Source organism: Macaca nemestrina, chromosome 2 (genome assembly GCF_043159975.1).
Source record: "Macaca nemestrina isolate mMacNem1 chromosome 2, mMacNem.hap1, whole genome shotgun sequence".
Classification (NCBI taxonomy): domain Eukaryota; kingdom Metazoa; phylum Chordata; class Mammalia; order Primates; family Cercopithecidae; genus Macaca; species Macaca nemestrina.
Window position 1 is genome coordinate 41,462,594 of NC_092126.1, and position 26,790 is coordinate 41,489,383.

At 47.0% G+C, this 26,790-nt stretch overlaps 1 long non-coding RNA gene across 1 annotated transcript; it reads right to left on the minus strand.

Annotated features, from left to right (window-relative positions):
• Positions 1-8,181: 8,181 nt before the first annotated feature.
• Positions 8,182-25,587, minus strand: LOC105469949 (uncharacterized). Its single transcript, XR_980154.3, has 3 exons — positions 25,466-25,587; positions 11,953-12,074; positions 8,182-10,704 (listed from the first exon to the last, which is right to left on the minus strand). It is a non-coding gene; the product is annotated as an uncharacterized lncRNA (long non-coding RNA).
• Between the last annotated feature and the right edge of the window lie 1,203 nt (positions 25,588-26,790).

Here is a 26,790-nt window from a genome sequence, read left to right on the forward strand (position 1 = left end):
AAACAAAATGTAGTGTGTACATACAGTGAAATATGATTCAGCCTTAAAAAGGAAGGAAATCCTGTCACATGCTACAACATGTGTAAACCTTGAGTCATTTTGCTAAATGAAATAAGCCAGTCATGGCCGGGCACGGTGGCTCACGCCTGTAATCCCAGCACTTTGGGAGGCCGAGGTGGGCAGATCACGAGGTCAGGAGTTTGCAACCAGCCTGGCCAACATGGTGAAATCCCATCTTTATTAAAATACAAAAAAAAAAAAAAATTAGCCAGGCTTGGTGGCAGGTGACTATAATCCCAGCTACTCGGGAGGCTGAGGCAGGAGAATCGCTTGAACCAGGGAGGCAGAGGCTGCAGTGAGCCAAGATCACGCCACTACATTCCACCCTGGGCAACAGGGCAAGACTGTCTCAAAAAAAAAAAAAAAAAGAAATAAGTTAGTCACAAAAAGGCAAATATTGCATGATTTCGCTATCTAAAATACAATTTTGTTAAATTTTATTTATTTGTTTATTTATTTAATTAAATTTATAGAAACAGAAAGTTGAACAGTAGTTGCCGTCGGGTGGAGGAAGGAGGAACTGGGGAGTTGTTTAATGGGTACAGCGTTTTAGTTTTGCAATATGAAAAAGTTCTGGAGGCTGGGCATGGTGGCTCATACCTGTAATCACAGCACTTTGGAAGGCTGAGGAGGGCAGATCCCTTGAGCCCGGAAACAAGACCAGCCTGGGTCCCATGGTGAAACTCTGTCTCTACAAAAAATAAAAAATTACCTGGGTGTGGTGGTATGAGCCTGTAGTCCCAGCTACTCCGGAGGTTGAGGTAAGAGGATCACCTGAGCCCAGGGAGGAACTGCAGTGAGCCATGATAGCACCACTGCACTCCAACCTGGGCAACAGAGTGAGACCCTGTCTCAAAAAAAAAAAAAAAAAAAAAAAAAAAGGTTCTGGAGATAAGTTGCACAACAATGTGAATACACTTAACAGCCTTAAACTGTATGTACACTTAAAAATGGATAAGATGATAAATTTTATGTTATGTGTTTTTTACAATTAAAATAAATCATTAAAAAACTAAATGAAAAGGTTAGCAAACAAATTAGATATAATTGAAGGGGAAATTAATAAACTAGAAGAACTACCAAAATTATTCAGAATATAGCACGGAGAAACAAAGAGATTTCAGGAAATATGCATGATACAATAATGATACAAGGAGAAGATCTAACATTTGGCTAACTAGGGTTCCAGAAGAAAAGAATAGAGAAAATGGACAGGTAACATTCAAAGAGAAAATGCCTGATAAATTTTCCAGAATTGCTGAAAAATATAAATCCTGTTTCTTTTTTTCTTTTTCTTTTTCCAATAAACCTTTTGCACTCCTAAAATCCTGTTTCAGAAATCACAATGGATCTCAAGAATGATAAAAATAATCCACACTTAGACTCCTCATAGAGAAGCTGCAGATCAAAGACAGGAAGATTACATTAAAAGCATCCAGAAAGCAATCAAGACGTATTTCAAGCCGGGTGTGGCAGCTCATGGCTGTAATCTGCTGAGGTGGGCAGATCACTTGAAGTCAGGAGTTCAACACCAGCCTGCCCAAGGTGTTGAAACCCTGTCTCTACTAAATATACAAAAAATTAGTCAGACATGGTGGTGCACGCCTGTAATCCCAGCTACCTGGGAGGCTGAGGCAGGAGAATTGCTTGAACCCAGGAGGCGGAGGTTGCAGTGAGCCAAGATGGCGCCATTGCACTCCAGCCTGGGCAACAAGAGCAAAAGTCTGTCTCAAAAAAGAAAAGAAAAGAAAATGGAGGCCGGGCGCGGTGGCTCAAGCCTGTAATCCCAGCACTTTGGGAGGCCGAGACGGGCGGATCACGAGGTCAGGAGATCGAGACCATCCTGGCTGACACCGTGAAACCCCGTTTCTACTTTAAAAATACAAAAAACTAGCCGGGCGAGGTGGCGGGCGCCTGTAGTCCCAGCTACTCGGGAGGCTGAGGCAGGAGAATGGCGTGAACCCGGGAGGCGGAGCTTGCAGTGAGCCGAGATCGCGCCACTGCACTCCAGCCTGGGCGGCAGAGCGAGACTCCGTCTCAAAAAAAAAAAAAAAAAAAAAAAAAAAAAAGAAAATGGAGGAGGCTGTGTGTTTGCAGGAGCCAGGGGGTAAATGGAAACTTTCTGCTCAACTTTGCTGTAAACCTAAAACTGCTCTAAAAAATTAAATTTGGCCGGCTGCAGTGGCTCATGCCTGTAATCCCAGCACTTTGGGAGGCCAAGGCAGATGGATCACCTGTGGTTAGCAGTTCGAGACCAGCCTGGGCAACATGGTGAAACTCCGTCTCTACTAAAAATACAAAAATTACCTGGGTGTGGTGGCAGGCTCCTGTAATCCCAGCTACTCCGGAAGCTAAGGCAGGAAAATCGCTTGAACCTGGGAGGTGGAGGTTGCAGTGAGCGGAGATCATGCCACTGCACTCCAGCCTGGGCAACAAGAGCAAAACTCTGTCTCAAAAAAAAAAAAAAAATTAAATTTATTTGGAAAAAACAAAAAACCTCAAGGCAAAAAAAGACATGTAGAGAAAAAAATATAATGAACAAAAATAAGCAACAAAGTAATAATAATTACATGGACAGGAAACATCTTAATTGAAACAAAACAAGACATTTTTCAAAAAAAAAATACACTTCATGAGGAATTTGAAGTTAGCTATTGCTAGGTATGGTCATGCCCTATTTCCTACTCTCTTTCTCTCTACCCTCTGTTTGTCTTCATTAATTTTTTTTTTTTTTTTTTGAGATGCAGTCTAGCTATGTCACCCAGTGCAGTGGTATGATCTCAGTTCACTGCACCTCTGCCTCCCAGCTTCAAGCAATTCTCCTGCCTCAGCCTCCGGATTAGCTGGGATTACAGATGTGCACCACCATGCCCATCTATTTTTTGTAGAGATGGGATTTTATCATGTTGTCCAGGCTGGTCTTGAACCCCTGACCTCAAGTGGTTTGTCTTCATCAATATGAATGACAGCTTTTATTCTGTAACTAGGAGAAGAGAGAGACTGAGATGAAGAAAGAGAGGGGAAAGGAATTTTGTTGAAGGAAGAAAGGGTATTTGGCTTTTAATACTGATATTGACCTGGAGAGGAAAGGGGTCTAGAAAGGCCCCTGCTTCATTATCATTTGGGGTTGGAGTGGGGGTGGAGGGAGTATGGTAAAATTGTTACCACAGCAAGCCTCTATGGGGCAGAAGACCACCAGAGACACTTTCAATGATGGTGCCCATCTGTAAAAGATCTCAGAAGCATGGCCGGGCGCGGTGGCTCAAGCCTGTAATCCCAGCACTTTGGGAGGCCGAGGCGGGTGGATCACGAGGTCAGGAGATCAAGACCATCCTGGCTAACATGGTGAAACCCCGTCTCTACTAAAAATACAAAAAACTAGCCGGGCGTGGTGACGGGCGCCTGTAGTCCCAGCTACTCGGAGGTTGAGGCAGGAGAATGGCGTGAACCTGGGAGGCGGAGCTTGCAGTGAGCCGAGATCGCGCCACTGCACTCCAGCCTGGGTGACACAGCGCGAGACTCCGTCTCAAAAAAAAAAAAAAAAAAAAAAAAAAAAAAAAAAGATCTTAGAAGCTCTAAAGTGCTGGGCGCGGTGGCTCAAGCCTGTAATCCCAGCACTTTGGGAGGCCGAGACGGGCAGATCACGAGGTCAGGAGATCGAGACCATCCTTGCTAACTCGGTGAAACCCCGTCTCTACTAAAAAATACAAAAAAACTAGCCGGGCGAGGTGGCGGGCGCCTGTAGTCCCAGCTGCTCGGGAGGCTGAGGCAGGAGAATGGTCTGAACCCAGGAGGCGGAGCTTGCAGTGAGCTGAGATCCGGCCACTGCACTCCAGCCTGGGCGACAGAGCCAGACTCCGTCTCAAAAAAAAAAAAAAAAAAAGAAGCTCTAAAGTATACTTAGATATGTCATCTCATTTAATCTCTGAGAGAGAGGTCACTTGCCTACTCTGTCAGGTAATGCCAACAACAATATTTCTAGACATCTTGGTTAGACTTTTTTCCTTCTTCTTTTAGAGATAAGGTCTCACCCTGTTGCCCAGGCTGGAGTGCAGTGGTGTGATCATATATCTCACTGTAATCTAGAATTCCTGGGCTCAAATGATCCTCCTGTTTTAGCCTCCCCAATAATAGGGACTAACAGGCGGTGCCACCACACCCAGCTAATTGTCTTTTTTTTGAGACAGAGTCTCCCTCTGTAGCCCAGGCTGGAGTGCTAGTGGTATCCTCTCAGCTCACTGCAACCTCCTGGGCTCAAGCAATCCTCCTGCCTCAGCCTCCCAAGTAGCAGGACTACAGGCCCATGCCACCAAGCTTGGCTTTTTATTTTTCTTTTTTTGAGATGGAGTCTTGCTCTGTCTCCCAGGCTGGAGTTCACTGCAATCTCCGCCTCCCAGGTTCAAGCAATTCTCTTGCCTCAACCTCATGAGTAGCCGGGACTACAGGCACATACCACCGTACCCTGCTAAGTTTTGTATTTTTAGTAGAGACAGGGTTTCCCCATGTTTGCTAGGCTGGTCTCGAACTCCTGATCTCAAGTGATTCGCCCACCTTGGCCTCCCAAAATGTTGGGATTACAGGTGTGAGCCACCACACCCAGCCTCTGGATAATTTTTTGTATTTTCGGTAGAGAGAGGTGTTTTCCATGTTGCCCAGGCTGGTCTCCAACTCTTGGGCTCAAATGATCCGCCCACTCAGCCTCTCTGGGATTACAGGCATGAGCCACCGTGCCCGGCCTAATTTTTGTTTTTTGATTTTTTTGTAGAGATGGGATCTTGCTCTGTTGCCTGGCTGGTCTTGCACTCCTGGCCGCAAGTCAGGCATCTGCTTGGCCTCCCTAGTAGCTGGGATTACAGGCATGAACTACCACCCTCAGCCCTCTTGGTTAGCCTTATACTTCCTGATATTTGTTAGTTGCAATTTTGCAGGCTCCCTCTAATTTCAACATTTGTTTTTGCTTATTAACAGAGAAAGGTAGGCTAAGAATTTGAAAATTTTTATCTCCAGCCTGGACCTTTCTCAGGAACTCTGGACTGCTACTGATTATCAACGCTGGAATATCTAAACAAGCACTTCAGGTCGGGTGCGGTGGGTCACGCCTGTAATCCCAGCACTTTGGGAGGCTAAGGCGGGCGGATCACTTGAGGTCAGGAGTTTGAGACCAGCCTGGACAATATGGTGAAATCCTGTCTTTACTAAAAATACAAAGCTTAGCCAGGCGTGGTGGTGCACACCTGTATTCCCAGCTACTGGGGAAGCTGAGGCAGGAGAATCGCTTGAAACTGGGGTGGCAGAGGCTGCAGTTAGCCAAGATCGCACCACTGCACTCCAGCTTGGGTGACAGAGTGAGACTGTCTCAAAAAAATAAAATAAAATAAATAGGCCAGGCACGGTGGTTCATGCCTATAATCCCAGCACTTTAGGAGGCCAAAGCGGGCAGATCTCCCGAGGTCAGAGGTTCGAGACTAGCCTGACCAACATGGAGAAACCCCATCTCTACTAAAAATACAAAATTAGCCGGGCGTGGTGGTGCATTCCTGTAATTCCACCTACTCAGGAGGCTAAGGCAGGAGAATTGCTTGAAACTGGGGTGGCAGAGGCTGCAGTTAGCCAAGACCGCACCACTGCACTCCAGACTGGGTGACATAGAGAGACCCTGTCTCCAAAAAATAAAATAGGCCGGGTGCGGTGGCTCAAGCCTGTAATCCCAGCACTTTGGGAGGCTGAGACGGGCAGATCACGAGGTCAGGAGATTGAGACCATCCTGGCTAACACGGTGAAACCCCGTCTCTACTAAAAAAAATACAAAAAATTAGCTGGGCGTAGTGGCGGGCGCCTGTGGTCCCAGCTACTTGGGAGGCTGAGGCAGGAGAATGGCGTGAACCTGGGAGGCGGAGCTTGCAGTGAGCCAAGATCGCGCCACTGCACTCCAGCCTGGGCGACAGAGTGAGACTCCTTCTAAAAAAAAAAAAAAAATTAAAAAAAAATAAATAAATAAAATATATAGGCCGGGCACAGTGGCTCATGCCTGTAATCCCAGCACTTTAGGAGGCTGAGGTTGGTGGATCACCTGAGGTCAGAGGTTTGAGACTAGCCTGACCAACATGGAGAAACCCCGTCTCTACTAAAAATACAAAATTAGCGGGGCGTGGAGGTGCATTCCCGTAATTCCACCTACTCGGAAGGCTGAGGCAGGAGAATCACTTGAATCTGGGAGGCAGGGGTTGCAGTGAGCAGAGATCGTGCCTTTGCACTCCAGCCTGGGCAACAAGAGCAAAACTCCGTCTCAAAAAAATAAATAAAAGGCCGGGCGCGGTGGCTCATGCCTGTAATCCCAGCACTTTGGGAGGCTGAGGTGGATGGATCACTTGAGGTCAGGAGTTTGAGACCAGCCTGGCCAACATGGTGAAACCTCATCTCTACTAAAAATACAAAAATTAGCCGGCCATGGTGGCAGATGCCTGTAATCCCAGCTACTCGGGAGACTGAGGCCGGCGAATTGCTGGAACCCGGGAGGCGGAGGTGGCGGTGAGCCAAGATCGCGCCACTGCACTCCAGCTTGGGCAACAGAGTGAGACTCCATCACACACACACACACACACACACACACACACACACACACACACAAATAAAATAAGCACTTCAAATTTATGATGTCCAAAAGGCCAATCTGCTGAATTAGTTCTTTCTTTTTTTTTTTTCTTTTTTCTTTTTTTTTGAGACGGAGTCTGGCTCTGTTGCCCAGGCTGGAGTGCAGTGGCGCGATCTCGGCTCACTGCAAGCTCCTGAAGCTATTTTTCAATAGGCACCTAAGGCCTGTTTCCTTCCTCTTGGTCACTCAGGAACTCTTCTCCAGACTGGCTAATGGAGTACGGTTTGGGAAAAGCACTTGGCTGGGTGTCCTACATGTTGAGTTCAATTTCCTCCTTTGGGTGTGTTTTAGCTTCCAGCTGGGATTTTTGCCATAGTAATTATAACAACCACACTCTGCAAGGAGACTCTAAAAGCTATACAGGCAAACACATAAATAGAAAGGAATTCCTCAGGCAAGCCAAGTAGTTATCAGAATCTCCACCCCTACCAGAGTCGGAAGCTCTGTACTTGCCTCCCGGTAACTGCTTAGAGAGAATTATTTAGCCAGCTTGGATTCTTTCTACAACCACACTGAAATCGGATGTCCTGAGGGAAAGGGAAGTTTTTCCCCACCCCAACCCTGTTCCTCTCCAAGCCTTTCTCATCTAGCCAACAGCACTGTCATTCACATGTCTGCTTGAGACAAAAACCTAGAGGTTTGCTTTTATTCTTTTTTGTCCCGCACCTCTCATCAGCAAAGCTTATTGCTTCTACAAAATGTGCCTGGAGTCTATCTTCTCCTCACTATTGGGTGTCAATTGTGTTCATCTTGGACAATTGCTAACTGATCTTGCTTCCACTGTTGGTTCTTCTTTTCTCTATTTCCCTCCCCTTCCTCCCTCCCTCCCTCCCTCCTTTCTTCCTTCCTTCCTTCCTTTCTTTCTCTCTCTTTCTTTCTTTTTCTTTCTTTCTTTTTTCTTTCTTTCTGTCTCTCTCTCTCTTCTTTCTTTCCTTCCTTCCTTCCTTCTTTTTCCTTCCTTCCTTCTTTCCTTTTTCTTTCTTGCTCTCTCTCTTTCTTCCTTTCTTTGTTTCCTTTCCTTTCTTTCTTCTTTCCTTTCCTTTTTTTTTTCTTTTGATACAGTCTTGCTCTGTCACCCAGGCTGAAGTGCAGTGGTGTGATCTCAGCTCACTACAACCTCCACCTCCCCAGCTCAAGTGATCCTCCCACCTCAGCCTCCTGAGGAGTTGGGACTACAGGTGCACACCACAATGCCCAGCTAATTTTTGTATTTTTTGTAGAGACGAAGTTTTGCCATGTTGCCCAGGCTGGTCTTGAACTCCTGGGCTCAAGCTCTTCACCCGCCTCGGCCTCCCAAAGTGTTGGGATTACAGGCATGAGCCACCGTGCCCACCATCTGCTTCCACTCTTATACTGCTATGTATCATTCTCCCCATAGCTGCTAGAGCCATCTTTTAATACAATAAATCCCATCATTGCCTTGCTCACAACCCTTGTTGGCTCTTGCGGCTATGGGGAGAATGAACTCCTACTGAACTTTTGATCATTTCAGACTTCTTCACAGCCCAAGAGGCTTTGCATAATGTGGCTCAGCCTTCCTCTCCAACCACACTTCTTAGTGCTCTCCCCGTCAGCTACCTGACCATCTCTGTTCCTCAGTGTGCCAAGCTTGTTCCTGTCTTCAAGCCATGGGATTTTTTGTTGGCTATGCTTACAATGCTCTATGAATATTTCCTCATGGCTGACTCCTTGGTATTTAGGCCTGAGTTCATTTACTATTGCTCCATAGTGAAACACTCCAAAACTCAGTGGCTTCAAAACGACAATCATTTATTTTGCTCATATATCTGTATTTTGGGCAGGGCTTCATGGGAAAGGCTCATTTTGCTCTACGCAGCATCAGCTGGGGCAAATCGGCTAACTGAGAATTCGCCTCTGAGTTGGCTCGCTCAGATGGCAGTCATCTGCGAGTTAAGCCAGAGTTGAAGGCTGGGGCTTTAGCTGTTCTCCACGTAGCTAGGCTCCTGGGAATGTGTCCCGAAAGAGTCAGGTAGAGGCTGGGCACGGTGGCTCACGCTTGTAATCCCAACACTTTGGGAGGCTGAGGAGAGTGGATGGCTTCAGCTCAGGTGTTTGCGAGCAGCCTGGGCAACATGGTGAAACCCTGTCTCTACAATCAAAAATACATAAATTAGCTGGGAATGGTGGTGTGTGCCTGTAATCCCAACTGCTTGGGAGGCTGAGGCACGAGAACTGATTAAGCCCAGGAAGTGGAGGTTGCAGTGAGCTGAGATCATGCCACTGCATGGCATGGCATGTCATCCAGCCTGGACAACAGAGTGCGACTCTGTCTCAAAAAAACAAAACAAAAGTCAGGTCGAAGCTGTAATGTCTTTTCTGACCTAGACTTGGGAGTTCTGTTGTATTTTATTAGTTGAGAAGGACAAAAGACCCACTGGAGTTCAACTGAAGGGAACACAGAGTCTGCCACTTGATGAGGGAGTGGCAGGTTCTGAAACAGCACTGGAAATTGAAATATTGTTTTTCTGGATAATTTTTGGATAATACTATCTGCCACAGCTACCGCCACAGTGCGGTCTTCACTGACTGCTCTCTACCTACTAACCCCTCCTCTCCGCCCCAGCTATCTCTACCATTTCAACATCTGCTTCCGCATAGAACCTGCCATTCTCTTGTTCCTTTATGTATTTGCTCACTTGCAGCCTCATAGAAGAAAATAAACTCCCTGAGAGCGGAAACCTTGCATGAAGGGAGACCAGGTGGAAGGCTGTTGCACAAAGCTCTGGCAGTTGCAGACAGAAAGGCAGTGGCTATTTGGAGACATGTGTAAGGGTGGAGAGGTTGCTATTTAGTGATTGACTGACTCTGGGGGATGACAGCAGGAAGGCGGACGCTAGGTTGCCAGTCCATCTCACATCGAGGACTGGCATGGGACTGAGGGTATGCATAGTTTAGGGTTGCCTGGCAGAGACCACGCTGAGACCTCTCCTACTGGAGGGGTAAGTGGTGCTTACCATATGTGTGGAGAGACCGACTAGATGCTCACCAAAACCCTTTCCTCTCCTTCCTAAGCTTCTAGCCAGGTCGCACTTCCTAGCTCTCTTGCAGCTAGATAGGAAGCCTTATAAAGTTATGGCCAAAAAAAATGTAAGTAGGAGCTGACATATAGCCCTTTGAGGCTTCGCCTATTAAAAACCATCATGTAATACTTTTTTTTTTGAGACTAAGTTTCACTGTTGTTGCCCAGGAGGGAGTGTAATGGCTTGGTCTTGGCTCACTGCAACCTCCACCTCCCAGGTTCAAGCAATTCTCCTGCCTCAGTCTCCTGAGTAGCTAGGATTACAGGCGCACACCACCATGCCTGGCTCATTTTTTGTATGTTTAGTAGAGACAGGGTTTCACCACGTTGCCCAGGGTGGTCTTGAACTCCTGACATCCGGCCCATCCTGTAAGATTCTGTGTGGTGGCTGGGTGTGGTTGCTCATGCCTATAATCCAAGCACTTTGGGAGGCCGAGGAGGGTGGATCACCTGAGGTCAGGAGTTCCAGACCAGCCTGGCTAACATGGTAAAACCCCATTTCTACTAAAAATACAAAAAATTAGCTGGGTGTGGTGGCGGGCACCTGTAGTGCCTGTAATCCCAGCTACTTGGGGGGGCTGAGGCAGGAGAATTGCTTGAACCCGAGAGGCAGAGGTTGCAATGAGCCGAGATCATGCCATTGTACTCCAGCTTGGGCAACAAGAGTGAAACTCCGTCTCAAAAAAAAAAAAAAAAAAGATTCTGCATGATCCCTTCCTGTTTCTGGGTGGCCTTGTAGGAAGTGTGTTAACCATGACAGCATCACAGATCGTAGAAGTCTATGTTACTGAATTTGTGGAATAGAGAACTGCTCCCCAATCCCCTCATCTTTTTTATTTCACACAGAGTTTTTGAAAAGACAAGAACAGTTGTAGAATGTCCCCACATTTAGGACTTGTCTGATGGTTTCTTCACGTTGTTATTTAACTTCTTCCTCTGCTTCTTGTACTTCCTGTAAAATAAAAGTCAACTCTGTAGCTTCAGTTGGATTTGAGTTTGCTTTTATGGTAAGAAGTTTTTCAAAGGTGACATTGTAGGCTGGGCGTGGTGGCTCACACCTGCAATACCAGCACTTTGGGAGGCCGAGGCAGGTGAATCACTTGAGGCCAGCCTGGCCAACTTGGCGAAGCCCCATCTCTACTAAAAATACAAAAACTAGCTGGGTGATGCATGCCTGTAATCCCAGCTACTCAGGAGGCTGAAACACAAAAATTGCTTGAACCTGGGAAGCAGATGTTGCAGTGAGCCAGGATCATGCCACTGCACTCCAGCCTGGGTGACAGAGTAAGATTCTGTCTCAAAAGAAAAAAAAAAAAAAAAAAGTACTTTATATTGCATCATACCAGCAAGACATCATGTCAGGTTGCCCCACCGTTGGTGATCTTACATCTGCAGATTGTGTTCAGATAGTAATTGCCAAGTCCCTCCATTGTAAAGGCTCTTTGCTCCTTTTGCTATTAATATGCACAGTAATGGGGTAGTATGGGGTAACCCTTGGTCATCATACTAATATATATATATTTTATATATATATATATATTTTGAGATAGGATCTCACTCTGTTGTCCTGGAGTGAGGGAGTAAGACCCTAGAGTGAGGCTGGAGTACAGTGGCTCAATCTCAGCTCACTGCAGCCCCAACTTCCTGGGCTCAGGTGATCCTCCTGCCTTGGCCTCCCAAGTAGCTGGGACTACAGGTGCATGCCACCACGTCCAGCTAATTTTTGTATTATTATTATTAATTTTTTTTTGTAGAGACAGGATTTCACCAAATTGGCCAGGCTGGTCTCAAACTCCTGGGTTCAAGTGATCTGCCTGCCTCAACCTCTCAAAGTGCTGGGATTACAGGCGTGAGCCACTGCGCCTGGCCAATAAAAATGTTTACTTGGCAAATATTATGTGTTAGTGGGATTATTACTATTTCCGTATTTTCCTGAAGGGTCACCTGGCCAGATTGGTTTTCTGGCCTCTTACAGGTTTGGTTCTGGCTTCTACATCTGCCCGTGGAGCTCAGTCAGACCAGCCTTCTATAGGTATATAGGCTCTGGGCAAAAGGGACAGAACTAAGGGTTTTAATTTGTAAAAATGGATTCTAGGTCTTAAGTCATGGTGAGCCCACTCAGATGCAGCCTTTCTGTGGGGTCTTGTTCAGGAAAGCTGAGGGCCTCCCTGAAGGACATGTCTATTACGAAGCTCTTCACCTGCAGCCCACTGCAAACCATCCTTCAGGGAATAATGACATGACTGCATACCCTCATCTTCAACCAAGATCATCAAGTGAGGCATTCACATAGGAAACAGTTCTGCCACAAAGAACGTAGAACTACAATGGAAAAAAAAAGTTCATTATGATGACAACCAGCAATGATATGAAGATCAAATGGCAAATTTTCTTAGAGTAAGCACCATAATAAATTTGTTCTCTTAAAAAAAGTTAACTTTTATAGCATTTTGGAGGAATATTGACATCTTTGCAGCACGGCTTTTCTTTCATCTTACAAAATTTTGAAGCTGAGCTCGGTGGTTCATACCTGTAATCCCAGCACTTTGGGAGGCCGAGGCGGGTGGATTGCCTGAGGTCAGGAGTTCAAGACCAGCCTGGCCAACAGGATGAAACCTCGTCTCTACTAAAAATACAAAAATTAGCCGGGCATGGTGGCATATGCCTGTAATCCCAGCTACTCGGGAGGATGAGGCAGGAGAATTGCTTGATCCCGGGAGACGGAGGTTGCAGTGGCCAAGATTGCACCACTGCACTCCAGCCTGGCTGACAGAGCAAGACTCTGTCTCAAAAAAAAAAAAAATTTTTTTTTGAAATAGATTTTATTTTATGGAACAGTTTTAGACTTATATAAAAATTGAAGATATAGGCCAGGCGTTGTGGCTCACACCTGTAATCCCAGCACTTTGGGAGGCTGAGGCAGGTGGATCACTTGAGGTCAGAAGTTTGAGACCAGCCTGGCCAACATGGTGAAACCCTTCTCAACTTAAAATACAAAAATTAGCTGGGCATGGTGGCCTGCACCTGTAGTCTCAGCTACTTAGGAGGCTGAGACAGGAGAATCACTTGAATCTGGGAGGCAGAGGTTGCAGTGAGCCGAGATCACGCTACTACACTCCAGCCTATGTGAGCAGAGTGAGACTCCAGCTCAAAAAAAAAAAAGAAAAGAAAAAATTGAAGATATAGTTCCCCCTATACTCCACTCTGTTTCTCCTATTATTCCTATTATTAATCTTATGTTAGTATGGCCCATTTGTTCCAGTTAATTAACCAATATTGATCAATGATTATAAGTGAAGTCCACAGTTTATTCAGATTTATTTATTTATTTTTAAATTAAATTTAGGGACAAGATCTTCCTCTGTCACCCAGGCTGGAGTGCAGTGACATGATCATGGCTCATTGTAAATTCAAACTCCTGGGCTCAAGCAATCCTCCTGCCTTGGCCTTCCAAAGTTCTGGGATTATAAGTGTGAGCCACCATACCTGGCCCAGATTTTCTTAAATTTTTTTTTTTTTTTTTTGAGCTAGAGTCTTGCTCTGTCACCCATGCTGGAGTGCAGTGGTGCGAGGTTGGCTCACTGTTACCTCTGCCTCCCAGCTTCAAGAGATTTTCCTGCTTCAGCCTCCCGAGTAGCTGGGATCACAGATGCTTGCCACTGTGCGCAGCTAATTTTTGTATTTTTAATAGAAACGGGTTTCACCATGTTGGCCAGATTGATCTCCAACTCCTAACCTCATGATCTGCCCGCCTTGGCCTCCCAAAGTGCTGGGATTACAGGTGTGAGCCACTGCACCCAACCGATTTCCTTAATTTTTACCTAATGTCCTTTTTGTAATCCAGGATACCATTCAGTATATCACACTGCATCTAGTTATCATGTCTCCTTAGGCTCCTGTTGGCTTGGGGTGGTTTCTCAGATTTTCCTTGGTTTTGATAACCTTGACAGTTTTGATTAGTATTGGTCTGGTATTTTGTAGAATGCTCTTCCATTGGAATCTGTCCAGTGTTTTCAAAGTTTTTCCCACAGTTAGACTGGGGTTATAGGGTGTTTTTTTTTTGAGATGGAGTTTCGTGTTTCATTGTCACTCAGACTGGAGGGCAGTGGTGTGATCTCGGCTCACTGCAACCTCTGCCTCCTAGGTTCAAGTGATTCTCCTGCCTCAGCCTCCCAAGTAGCTGGGATTACAGGTGCCCCCCACCACACCTGGCTAATTTTTTTTTTTTTTTTTTTTGAGATGGAGTCTCGCTCTGTCACCCAGGCTGGAGTGCAGTGGTGGGAACTTGGCTCACTGCAACCTCCGTCTTCTGGGTTCAAGCAATTCTCCTACCTCAGCCTCCCGAGTAGCTGGGATTACAGGCTCCCGCCACCACACCCAGCTAAATTTTGCATTTTTAGTAGAGATGGGGTTTCACCATGTTGGCCAGGTTGTTCTCGAACTCCTGACCTTAGGTGATCCATCCGCCTCGGCCTCCCAAAGTGCTGGGGTTACAGGGCATGAGCCACACTGCCTGGCTGGTGGTTACAGGTTTTTGGGAGGAAGACCACATATTCATCACATCATATCAAGGTACATGCAATACATACAATCAACATGAGTCATCGCCATTGATGTTGAGCTTGGTCACCTGGCTTCATCAGGTTTCACCAATGTAAAGTTACTTTTTTTAGCCCTTTTCCACTGTGTTCTTTTTGGAAGGAAGTCACTATGCCCACTCCTTAAGTGTGGGAGTTATGTTCCACCTCCTTGAGGAGTATGTCAGTTTCCTAAGGCAATGGTGACAAAGTACCACAAACTGGTGGCGTAAAAGAACAGAAATGTGTTCTCTTATGGTTCTAGAGTGGCAGTCCTCAACCTTTCTGGCACCAGGGACCAGTTTCATGGAAGACAGTTTTCCCACAGATGTGGGGGCTGGGGGGATGGTTTTGGGATGAAACTGTTCCACCTCAGATCATCAGGCATTAGTTAGATTCTCAACGAGGTATGTGCAACCTAGATCCCTCACATGCGCAGTTCACAATAGGGTTCACGGTCCCATAAGAATCAAATGCCATCACTGATCTGATAGGATGCAGAGCTCAGGCAATGCTCATTCGCCTGCTACTTACCTCCTGCTGTGCAGCTCGGTTCCTAACAAGCCACAGACTGGTATTGGTCCTCAGCCCAGGGGTTGGAACCCCTGTTCTAGAGGCTAGAAGTCTGAAATCAAAATGTCAGCAGGGCCATGCTCTCTCTGAAGGTCCTAGGGGAGAATTTGATCCATGTCTTCGGTCTTAGTTCATTTCATGTTGCTATAACAGAATACCTGAGACTGGGTCATCTATGAAGAACAGAGACTTATTTCTTAAAAGTTCTGGAGGCTGGGAAGGCCACATTCAAGGGCACTGCATCTGGTGAAGGCCTTCTTGCTGCTCATTCCATTGTGTAAGGCAGAAAGACAAGAGAACATACTTGTGAGAGAGAAGGGAATGGGGGTCAAATTCATTCTTTTATCTGGAACCCACTTCCAAGATACCTAACCAACTCCCACAATATGGTATTAATTTATTGATGACGGCAGAGCCCTCATGACCTATTCATCTCTTAAAGACCTCATCTTTCAACACTGATATACTAGAGATTAAGTTTCCAACACATGAACTTCGGGGACACATTCAAACCGCAGCACCTTTCTCTTAATTTCTGGTGCTGCTGGCAACCCTTGGCCTTATAGACACATGAATCCACTCTCTGCCTCTGTGTGCACATGATGTTCTCCTTCTGTTCTCTTTGTCTTTGTCTGTGGCTCTCCTCTTCTTTTTATAATGACATCGGTCGTACTTGGTTAGGGCTCACACTAAATACCTCATTTTAACTTGATTCTACCTGCAAGGACCCTACCCAAATAAGGTCACAGGTACCAGGGTTTAGGCTTCAACATTTTTTTTTTCTTTTTTTTTTGTGAAGACGGAGTCTTGCTCAGTCGCCCAGGCTGGAGTGCAGTGGCACGATCTCCACTCACTGCAAGCTCCGCCTCCTGGGTTCATGCCATTCTCCTGCCTCAGCCTCCGGAGTAGCTGGGACCACAGGCACCACGCCCGGCTAATTTTTTGTATTTTTAGTAGGGACAGGGTTTCACTGTGTTAGCCAGGATCTCCTGACCTCGTGATCTGCCCGTCTTGACCTCCCAAAGTGCTGGGATTATAGGCTGAGCCACCATGCCCAGTTAACATATCTTTTTATGGAACACAGTTAAACCTATAACAATGGGGGAGTATCTATATACATTGATTTTTTGATTATTATTATTTTTTTGAGACAGGGTCTTTCTCTGTTGCCCAGGCTGGAGTGCAGTGGTATGATCTTGGCTCACTGCAGCCTCAACCTCCTGGGTTCAAGCAATCCTCCCACCTCAGCCTCCTGAGTAGCTGGGACTACAGGTGTGTGGCACTATGCTAGCTAATTTTGTTTATTTTTTGTAGAGACGAGGTCTCGCTATGTTGCCCAGGCTGATCTCAAACTCCTGTACTCCTCCTGCCTCAGCCTCCCAAAGTGCTGGGATTACAGATAGGAGCTACTGTGCCTGGACTATATATATTATTTAGAATCCTTCTACAAAGAATATTTATCACTTCTCTCTCATTTAATTGTTTATTTATATCATTGTGAACTGCGACCTTGCTATATTTATGTATTAGTTCCTGAAGTTGTTTTGCCAATTATTTGGGATTTTCTGCATAGACAATCATGCCATCTGTAGCTCCTTCGCAATCTGCATTTGCTTCCTCTTCTTGGCCTATCACAGTAGCTGGGACTTCTAGTACGGTGTTGAATAACAGTGGTAAGAGAGAAAATCCTTGCCTTGTTCCCAATTTTAGGGGGAAGGCATCCAATTTTTTACTACTAACTGTAATGCTAGCTGTAGGTTATTTTGCCCATTCTGACAATATCTTTTATTTTGTGTATTTAGGCTAGTCACATTTCAAAAATATTTTAAAAATAGACTTCATTTGTTAGAGTAGTTTTAGGATTTTAGTAAAATTGAGCTGAAAGTACAGAATTTCAAATATTTCCTGCCAGTCTGTGGCTTGTCATCTCATTCTCTTGAGACTATTCACCTTTAAAGTGATTATTGATATAGGCCACGCCTGCTTCCATCCTTTAGTTCCCAGGCCCAGGAGGACTTCCCGGCCCACTGCAGCTTAATATTCACCATGTTTGTAACTGTTTTCTACTTGTTATATCCTCTTCCTTCTTTTTCTGCCTTTTCTGATTTTAAACTGAGCATTTTATATGATTCCATTGTAAACTTGATCTTATTTATTTATTTGGACAGGGTCTGGTTCTGTCATGCAGGCTGAAGTACAGTGGCACTGTCTTGGCTCACTGGACCCTTTACCTCCTCAGCTCAAGCAATTCTCCCACCTCAGCCTTCCAAGTAGCTGGGACTACAGACACGCACCACCATGCCTGGCTAATTTTTTTTTTTTTTTGAGACAGAGTTTCTCTCTTGTTGCCCAGGCTGGAGTGCAATGGCGCTATCTCAGCTCACCACAACCTCCGCCTCCCAGGTTACAGTGATTCTCCTGCCTCAGCCTCCTGAGTAGCTGGGATTACAGGCATGTGCTACCACGCCTGGCAAATGTTGTATTTTTAGTAGAGAAGGGGTTTCTCCATGCTGGTCAGGCTGGTCTCGAACTGCTAACCACAGGTGATCCATCTGCCTTGGCCTCCCAAAATGCTGGGATTATAGGTGTGAGCCACTGTGCCCAGCCACTTTTTTGTCGACAGGGTTTCACCATGTTGCCCAGGCTGGTCTTGAACTCCTGGCCTCAAGCAATCCTCCTGCCTTAGCCTCCCAAAGTGCTGGAATTACAGGTGTGAGTCACTGGGCCCGGCCCCTTGATCTCTTTTGAAGAAAGGTTTTACTGCTCTTCATTACATGAGTAGTTCTTAACTGGTGGCGATTTTGTCCCGCAGTGGGTATTTTGCAATGTCTGAAGACATTTTTGGTTGTCACAACTGTGAAAATCTTACTACTGTTATCTAGTGGGTAGAGGACGGGGATGTTGCTAAAACATCCTACTTGCATAGTACAGTCCCTACAGCAAAGAATTATGATTCCAAATGTCGATAGCATTGCTATTGGCAAACACTGAATTAGATAATTAGATAATAGGAACCAATGTACATTAGTCAGGAGAGTCTGGGTTATGGTTACAAAAATGATTTCCCCTCGCCTTTTTTTTTTTTTTTTGAGGCAGAAGCTCATTCTGTCACCCATGCTGGAGTGCAGTGGCGCAATCCTGGCTCACTGCAACCTCTGCCTCCCAGGTTCAAATGACTATTGTGCCTCAGCCTCCCGAGTAGCTGGGATTACGGGCTTGTGCCACCAGGCCTGGCTAATTTCTTTTTTTATTATTTTCTTTTCTTTTTTTTTTTTTTTTTTTTTTTGAGACGGGGTCTCGCTCTGTCACCCAGGCTGGAGTGCAGTGGCCGGATCTCAGCTCACTGCAAGCTCCGCCTCCCGGGTTCACGCCATTCTCCTGCCTCAGCCTCCCGAGTAGCTGGGACTACAGGCGCCCGCCACCTCGCCTGGCTAGTTTTTTGTATTTTTTAGTAGAGACGGGGTTTCACCGGGTTAGCCAGGATGGTCTCGATCTCCTGACCTTGTGATCCACCCGTCTCGGCCTCCCAAAGTGCTGGGATTACAGGCTTGAGCCACCGCGCCCGGCCTTTTTTTTTTTTTTTTTTTTTGAGACGGAGTCTTGCTCTGTCGCCCAGGCTGGAGTGCAGTGGCCGGATCTCAGCTCACTGCAAGCTCCGCCTCCCGGGTTTATGCCATTCTCCTGCCTCAGCCTCCCGAGTAACTGGGACTACAGGTGCCCGCCACCACGCCCGGCTAGTTTTTTGTACTTTTTAGTAGAGATGGGGTTTCACCGTGTTAGCCAGGATGGTCTCGATCTCCTGACCTCGTGATCCGCCTGTCTCGGCCTCCCAAAGTGCTGGGATTACAGGCTTCAGCCACCGTGCCCGGCCTTTTTTTTTTTTTTTTTTTTTTGGAGATGGAGTCTTGCTCTGTTGCCCTGGCTGGAGTACAGTGGCATTATCTTGGCTCACTGCAACCTCCGCCTTCAGGGTTCAAGCAATTCTCCTGCCTCAGCCTCCTGAATAACTGGGACTACAGACACACGCTGCCACACCCGGTTAATTTTTTGTATTTTAGTAGAGACAGGGTTTCACCATGTTGCCCAGGCTGGTCTTGAATTCCTGAGTTCAGGCAATCCACCTTCCTTGGCCTCCCAAAGTACTGGGATTACAGGCGTGAGCCACCACGCTAGGCCCATGCCTGGCTAATTTCTTTGTGTTTTGAGTAGAGACAGGGTTTTGCCATGTTGGCCAGGCTGGTCTTGAACTCCTGGGCTCAAGTGATCTGCCTACCTTGGCCTCCTAAAGTGCTGGGATTACAGGTGTGAGCTGCCGTGCCTGGCCTCCCTAAATCTTATTAACTTAAAGCAACATATCTAGTCACATGGCCCTATCCAATTCAAGGAATCAGTCGTACCAAGGTGCCTGGAAGTGGGGGAGCTAGAAGTGTTTCATGAAGAGCACTAATGAATACTATATAGTAATATAATATTTTTCCTTTGACTTCCGGGAAGCTTGGAACTCACTTTTATACACAATAGCAATAGTTTTTGTGTTAGTGCAGGCCTTCCAAAAAGTAGATGCCAAGATTGGGTTAGATCTGGAGAGATTTACTGAGAAAAGGCCTGAAAGGGAAAATAGAAGTGAAGCTGGTAAAGGCTGGGAGAGCATCAGGCTGTGATGGAGAAGAGAGGGGAGGAAGGAAGGAAGGCAAGTTAGATGGGAAGAATCTTACAGTGCAGTGCAATTATAAGAAAGTTTTGGCATCACTTTTGAGGGGGGAGTCTTTGAGCCAAAACTGCCTCTGAGAGGAGTCCTACATCTCCTGGGTACAGTGTTCCCACAATGCTCAGACATTGACTGGGAGCAGCCTGTGCTCTGACAGATTTCAGAGCACACACATGGGACCATTGGTCAAATATACTCCCTGCAGGTGAGATCTGAGACACACATTCTCATAGTTGCTTCAGTTCACCTCCTGGTATTGCACAAACATGCTTTTCCACACAGGTCCAGGGAGAAGTTCCCCTGTGGTTCCTCGAGGCCTCTTTTTCTAACTAGTTGGACAGCTACAGCTCCCATTGCTGCAGCTGATCTCACGGTTGTAACTGGTACTTATCTTCTCCCTCCTCCACTATCTACTCAATCCCCCTCACCCTCATGTATCACTTTTGCTGGTTGTAGCTTATGCAATGGAGTGACCCTTGGTAATTATACCCCTCTTAGACTGGGGTTACTACACATGTCCATTCACAATTACAGTGTAGGGGAAGGGCGCGGTGGCTCACACCTGTAATCTCAACACTTTGGGAGCCCAAAGGGGGGCGGATGGCTTGAGCCCAGGAGTTGGAGACCAGCCTGGGCAGCATAGCAAGAACCCCATCTCTACAAAAAACACGAAAATTAGCCAAATGTGGTGGTGTGCCCCTGTAGTCCCAGCAACTTGGGAGGCTGAGACAGGAGAATTGCTTGAACCCAAGATGGAGTGGGTGGTGCGGTCAGGCGAGTTGGGGGTGGAGGCTGCAGTGATCTGATTGCCATCAATTACTCCTGCTGTTATGGGGACTCTTCCTCTCATCAGCTAGACACTGGTGAGTAGCTATAGCTTGTAATTCAATGGGACCCTTGTTATGTCCCCTGGCAAGGGTGCAGCGCCTTTGGGGACTAGGGTCTCTAACCTTGCAGAGCCTAGAGTCACAGGGACAGGAAGCACAGGGTGGGTCATTGGGACTGATGGTAATGGGGCCACTCCTTTGGTTCTCGGCCCACTGCAGATTGCCTTCTTCCCTGGCTTAGGTGAGCTATGGCCTTGTGGCAGTCTCCCTCTACCCCACTTGGATTAGTTTTGCCTCCTCAGGTTGCCTCTAAGCTCCAGGTTCCTGGCTTTCCACTCTAGAAAGCCTCATTGTTTCCTCAGGTGTGCTTTGTTTGCTGTTGGTTTTGACTGGGCAATTATTCCGAGGATTCAAAATTCAAGAGGCACAAAACAGCAATTTAATGAAAAGTTTCCCTCCTACTTCTATTTTCCAGCTATCCAAGTTCCCCTCTACAACACATGTTTTCAATTTTTTAGACACCATAACACACCTTTTCTACCCAGATGGTAACATACTGTACACATTGTTCTGTACCTTGTGTGCGTGTTTTTAAAAATTTGCATAGAGATGAGATTAGATCTTAGAGAGCATTTCAAATCAGTACCTAAAGAGATTTCTTTTTTCTTTTTTGAGACAGAGTCTTGCTCTGTTGTCCAGGCTGGAGTGCAGTGGTGCCATCTCGGCTCACTGCAACCTCCACCTCAAGTAATTCTAGTGTCTCAGCCTCCTGAGTAGCTGGGATTACAGGTGTACCCCACCATGCCAGGCTAGTTTTTTGTATTTTCAGTAGAAATGGTGTTTCACCATATTGGCCAGGCTGGTCTCAAACTCTTGACCTCAGGTGATCTGCCTGCCTTGGCTTCCCAAAGTGCTGGGATTATAGGCTTGAGCCACCGCGCCTGGCCCCTAAAGAGATTTCTTATTTAATTTTTACTGATAATTTGTTTTGTTTTGTTTTGTTTCGTGTGTGTGTGTAAGAGAGAGAGAGAGAGAGAGAGAGAGAATGTACTATAATTTATTTAACCAGTCCACTAATTGATGAGTATTTGGTTTTTTCTTATTCTCTGTGATTACAAACAATGTTGTGATTAATAACTGTGTACATTCCAGGTATGTGAGTATATCTGTAGAATAACCTTCTACCAGTGGAACAGCTGGGCCAAAGGGTATTGAGATTTGTTATTTAACAGTTAATTGCCAAAATCACCTTTCATAGGGATGGTACAAGTTTGTCTTTTGCCCTTAATGTGCCTGTTTCTCCAAAGTTTTGTTGATTCAAGATGTCAGTAAACCTTTTTAATCTTTGCCAATATGAAAGGATAAAAATAATATCTCAAAGTTGTTTTAATTACTTAAGATTAGCCGTATAAAGCTGCCATTTTTAAAGTAACAATAATCATTGAATACTAGCAATTTCATATTCTTTTATTTCTTTGTGAGATTGTAGATCTCAGGTTTTTTTTTTCAGATTTCTTCTGTTTTTAATTTAATTTTTTTTATTTTTAAAATTTCAGTAGCTTTCGGGGTCCAAGGGATTTTTGCTTGCATCGAGATGGACTGGGGGCCAAGACTTACAGGATCCAGATAAGACGCCTGAAAGGGTATGGTTAGATGGGGCAAGGCTGGGAAACTCTTGGGCTCAGCTGGGCCTGATAGGGTCAGTGTGTGTTGCTCTGCCTCCTCGAGGCGCTTGTGTGTTCCAAATCTAGCAGAACAAGCTGCTTCAGCCCAGCCCAGAGCACTAGCAGAGATGAAATGATGGGAAACTTAGGTTCTGCACATCCTGAAGTCTTGTAGCTCTGCTGAGCTCAGACTTGGAGTTACTCCAAGGGGCTGTCCCATCACATTTTGTTTGTTGTGAGCCTCAGAGGACCGAGAGCCTGTCCGATCTTCTCTCTCTCTCTGTGGTGCTCAATAAGTACTTGTCCCATCCTGTCCTGTCCTAGGCACTGAGGGTGGAGAGAAGAAACGAAGCTGAATGAGGGGGCATTCTGCCTTCAGGACTCATCATTATCCGAGGCTATCTCCTTGGGGGTCCCCAGAGCAGCTGCCTGCCCTCTCAAAAGTTTTCATGACTCTTATTGTGAGTACTTGAACTTTTCTTTGTCTTTTTTTTTTCGTAATTGAAGACTATTTTACATGTAATTTTTCTACATCCACACATCTAGACCTGCTTTGATAACTTTAAAGGCTACATAAGCTTTCACTGGATGGCTACATCATAATTTTTTAACACTTCCTCTGTTGATGGACATTTAGGTTGTTCTTGCCTTTGACAGCATTTCTGCAAACCTTTTTTATGATTCTTAGTGCAAATATGCAAGTGTATCTGTTGAATAAGCTCCTAAAAGTGGAACTGTTGGGTTAAAAGATGTGTGCATTTAAAAAATTTGATTAGTATTGACTGACAGTTCAGATAACAGCTCAATTGTCTCTCATTGGAGAAACAGAGGCCCCCAGAGGCCAAGTCCCCTCCAGGCTTCCCTATGTCACACATCCCAATGTTTCACAGGACTCACTGCTTTTTCACATTTGGTCTGACTTGCTGATATGGGTCTCAAATTGTCTCCCATTAGCACAATCTTCTTAAAATTACATTTTCTTCTATAGTACGGATAGACTGTAATCAAATTTATTTCCCTATTGATGGAACTTTATTGAGGTTGCCTCCGTATAGAGCTATGCAGATAATTTTGCAGAGAGCATTTGGGGCAGTCACCGTGGCTCATGCCTGTAATCCCAGCACTTTGGGAGGTTGAGGTGGGCGGATTACTTGAGGTCAGGAGTTTGAGACCAGCCTGGCCAACATGGTGAAACTCCATCTCTACCAAAAGATACAAAAATTAGTCGGGTGTGGTGGCAGGCACCTGTAGTCCCAGCTACTGGGGAGGCAGAGGTGGGAGAATCTCTTGAACCTGGGAGATGGAGGTAGCAGTGAGGCAAGATGGCGCCACTGCACTCCAGCCTGGACAACAGAGTAAGACCCTGTCTCAAGAGAAAAAAAAAAAAAGACAAATTGCACTTCTGCTCAAACCCTTGCCTGAGCTAATAATAATAGCTAACATGTATTGAACACTTCCTATGTGTCTGCCCTGCCCTTTGCAATGTATTAGCTCAAAACTCGGATTAATTAGATATTTTTATTAGCTTAATTTTACAGATGTGAAAGCTGAGGCAGACAGATAAATGGCATGTCCAGGGTTTTAGAGCTGATAAGGGATGTGGTTGGAGTTAAAATCCACAGTCTAGTTCCAGTCAGTGGGCCTGACTGACCTCTGTGAAATGCCTGGCTGCCAGTCCCAGACTGGGGCTTTGGGTGCAAACGGTGGCCATATTTAAAAGTGAGAAGCTGTCCAATTACTCTCTGAAAGGGCTATGCCATTCTCTGGTACCACCAGAGTAAAAGTGAGGCCCTTTTTCCCTTCAAGGAGTATGTCTTTTTCTTTTCTTTTTTCTTTTTTTTTTTTTTTTTTGAGACGGAGTCTCGCTCTGTTGCCTGGACTGAAGTGCAGTGGCACAATCTTGGCTTACTGCGACCTCTGCCTCCCGGATTCCAGCGATTCTCCTGCTTCAGCCTCCCGAGTAGCTGGGATTACAGGCGCGCGCCACCACGCCCGGCTAATTTTTGTATTTTTAGTAAAGATGGGGTTTCCCCATGTTGGTCACGCTGGTCTCGAACTCCCGACGTTGTGATCTTCCCGCCTCGGCCTCCCAAAGTGTTGGAATTACAGGCGTGATCCACCGCGCCTGGCAGGAGTATGTCTTTTTCATTTCTATATCCTTGCGTGTAGGGGATATGGCAATGAAATATACTCCACATAAGGTCCAGCATGGAGCATGTAGGTGCCTGTGGGATGGCTGGATGGATGAATGGATGGATGAAGGGGAGCAGACAGGTGTGGAGAGAGGGAGGACAGGTTACACCAGAGGGGCCATTGCTCAGTGTGGCATCCTGCCTCTAAAACTCATTCACTTAACACGTTTGAAGTGTTCCTTATTTTTCGGTTCCTAGCTGACTCGCCCCTTCCTGGAAGGATCTGCTGAAGCGTCCCTCTCCCATCAGAGCCTTGCCTGACCTTTCTGTCTCCACCGCACCATGCACTCCTTACCCTCCTTATCCCGCTTAGTTTTTCTCCACAGCATCTATCCCCATCTTACATGCATTTACACTTCTGTTTTGCTTATCGTCTTCCCCATCCCCGCAGGGGAGAATATGAACCTCACTAGGGCAGAGGCTTTGTTTGTTCACTGATTCATCACCGGGACTTAGGACATTTCCTGGTGTTAGTTGCCACTCAGTCAGTATTTGGTGAATATGGCACCTATTCACTGTGCCAGGTGCTGGGAGTGCAGCGGCGGGAGGGACAGAGACCCCGCCTTCAGGGCTCGACATTAATCCTGTCTGATGGTGGGAGCCCGAAGAGGCACTCCCAGCCTTGGGCTCCAGATCACTTTGTCCCTTCCTAAAGAAATCTAAGGCTTGCAGCGACGGCTCTCCCTCGGGCGCAAAAGCCGCGTCCCCGGCAGCAGGCCCGCCCCCACAGCGCCCCCTGGCGGCCCCGCGCGCGCCGCACCGGAGCCCCGCGCTCTGCAGGCGAGTTGGAAACCCCGGGAGCTCCCGGGCCATTTCCTCTCAACTTTCGGACAGTTCTGCTTTCGGCCGGGGCGGGAAGAGGAAGGAGGGTTGGGGGAGGGCGCAGCGCAGGGCAAGGCCGGCGCGGGCGGGGCAGGAAGGCTGGGGCTCTGGCGCCTTCTGCCACGGCGTCATCTGGAAGACCCGCTTTTTCAAGGGCGAAGACCCCACATTCTTGGAGGGCCTTGCTTTCCTCCGGGCCCAGCTTGGCTCCCACCTTACGCCCCTTCTCCCCGCGGGAGGTGAGAGGTTGCGTGGTCACAGGCGGAGGCGAGGGCGGGGCCAATGTCCGTCCCGCCGCCCTAGGTCCCCTAGGTCCTGCACCAGGGTTTTGGGGCCAAAGCAAGCAGTACCTCTGTGTTTGGGGTCGAGCTTCTTCACGGTCTGTGAACACAACGCGCGAGCCCTCGGGCGCGGTATGGGCGAACGCCCTGCCCGGGGCAGTCCCAGGGATCCGCAGGGAGGGGAAGGCCGGAGGCGACCGAACAGAAGTCGGGACGCCACCTGGCGGCCGCAGCCCGCAGCCCACAGCCCACAGCCCGCAGCCCGCAGCCCGTAGCCCGCTGCCCTCAGCCCTCAGAACCCAGACGCGCCTTAGGGGCTGCTTGGCCAGCGGGATCTGCAGACCCTACCCCTCCTGCAGGATCCTGGGTCCATTTCCCGTAGTGGTTGCGGGCCTGAGTCACTGACATACATAAGGTATGACAACCCTACGCTAAGGTAGGATTGGACTTTGAAGAGCTGAGCAATGGCTGGGCATGGTGGCTCCCTCCTGTAATCCCAGCACTTTGGGATGACGAGGCAGTAGGATCGCTTGAGCCTAACAGCTCGAGACCAAGCCTGGGCAACATAGGGAGACCCTGCCTCTACAATAAATAAATAAATAAATAGCCGGGTGGGCATGGTGGCGCGCTCCTGTACTCTCAGCTACACGAGAGGCTGAGGTGGGAGGATCTCTTGAGCCTGGCAGGTCCAGGCTGCAGTAAGCTGTGATTGCACCACTGCACTCCAGATTGAGCGATAAAGCAAGACCCTGTCACCCCCCAAAAAAAAAAAAAAAAAAAAAATGGCCGGGCGCGATGGCTCACGAGGTCAGGAGATGGAGACCATCCTGGCTAACATGGTGAAACCCCGTCTCTACTAAAAATACAAAAATTTAGCCGGGCATGCTGGCGGGCACCTGTAGTCCCAGCTACTCGGGAGGCTGAGGCAGGAGAATGGCGCGAACCCGGGAGGCGGAGCTTGCAGTGAGCAGAGATCGCGCCACTGCACTCCAGCCTGGGCGACAGAGCAAGACTCCGTCTCAAAAAAAAAAAAAAAAAAAAGCAAAACAATATATAAAAGAGCTGAGGGGCCGGGCGCGGTGGCTCAAGCCTGTAATCCCAGCACTTTGGGAGGCCGAGACGGGCGGATCACGAGGTCAGGAGATCGAGAGACCATCCCGGCTAACACGGTGAAACCCCGTCTCTACTAAAAAATACAAAAAAACTAGCTGGGCGAGGTGGCGGGCGCCTGTAGTCCCAGCTACTCGGGAGGCTGAGGCAGGAGAATGGCGTAAACCCGGGAGGCGGAGCTTGCAGTGAGCTGAGATCCGGCCACTGCACTCCAGCCTGGGTGACAGAGCAAGACTCCGTCTCAAAAAAAAAAAAATAAATAAATAAAAAATAAAAAAAATAAA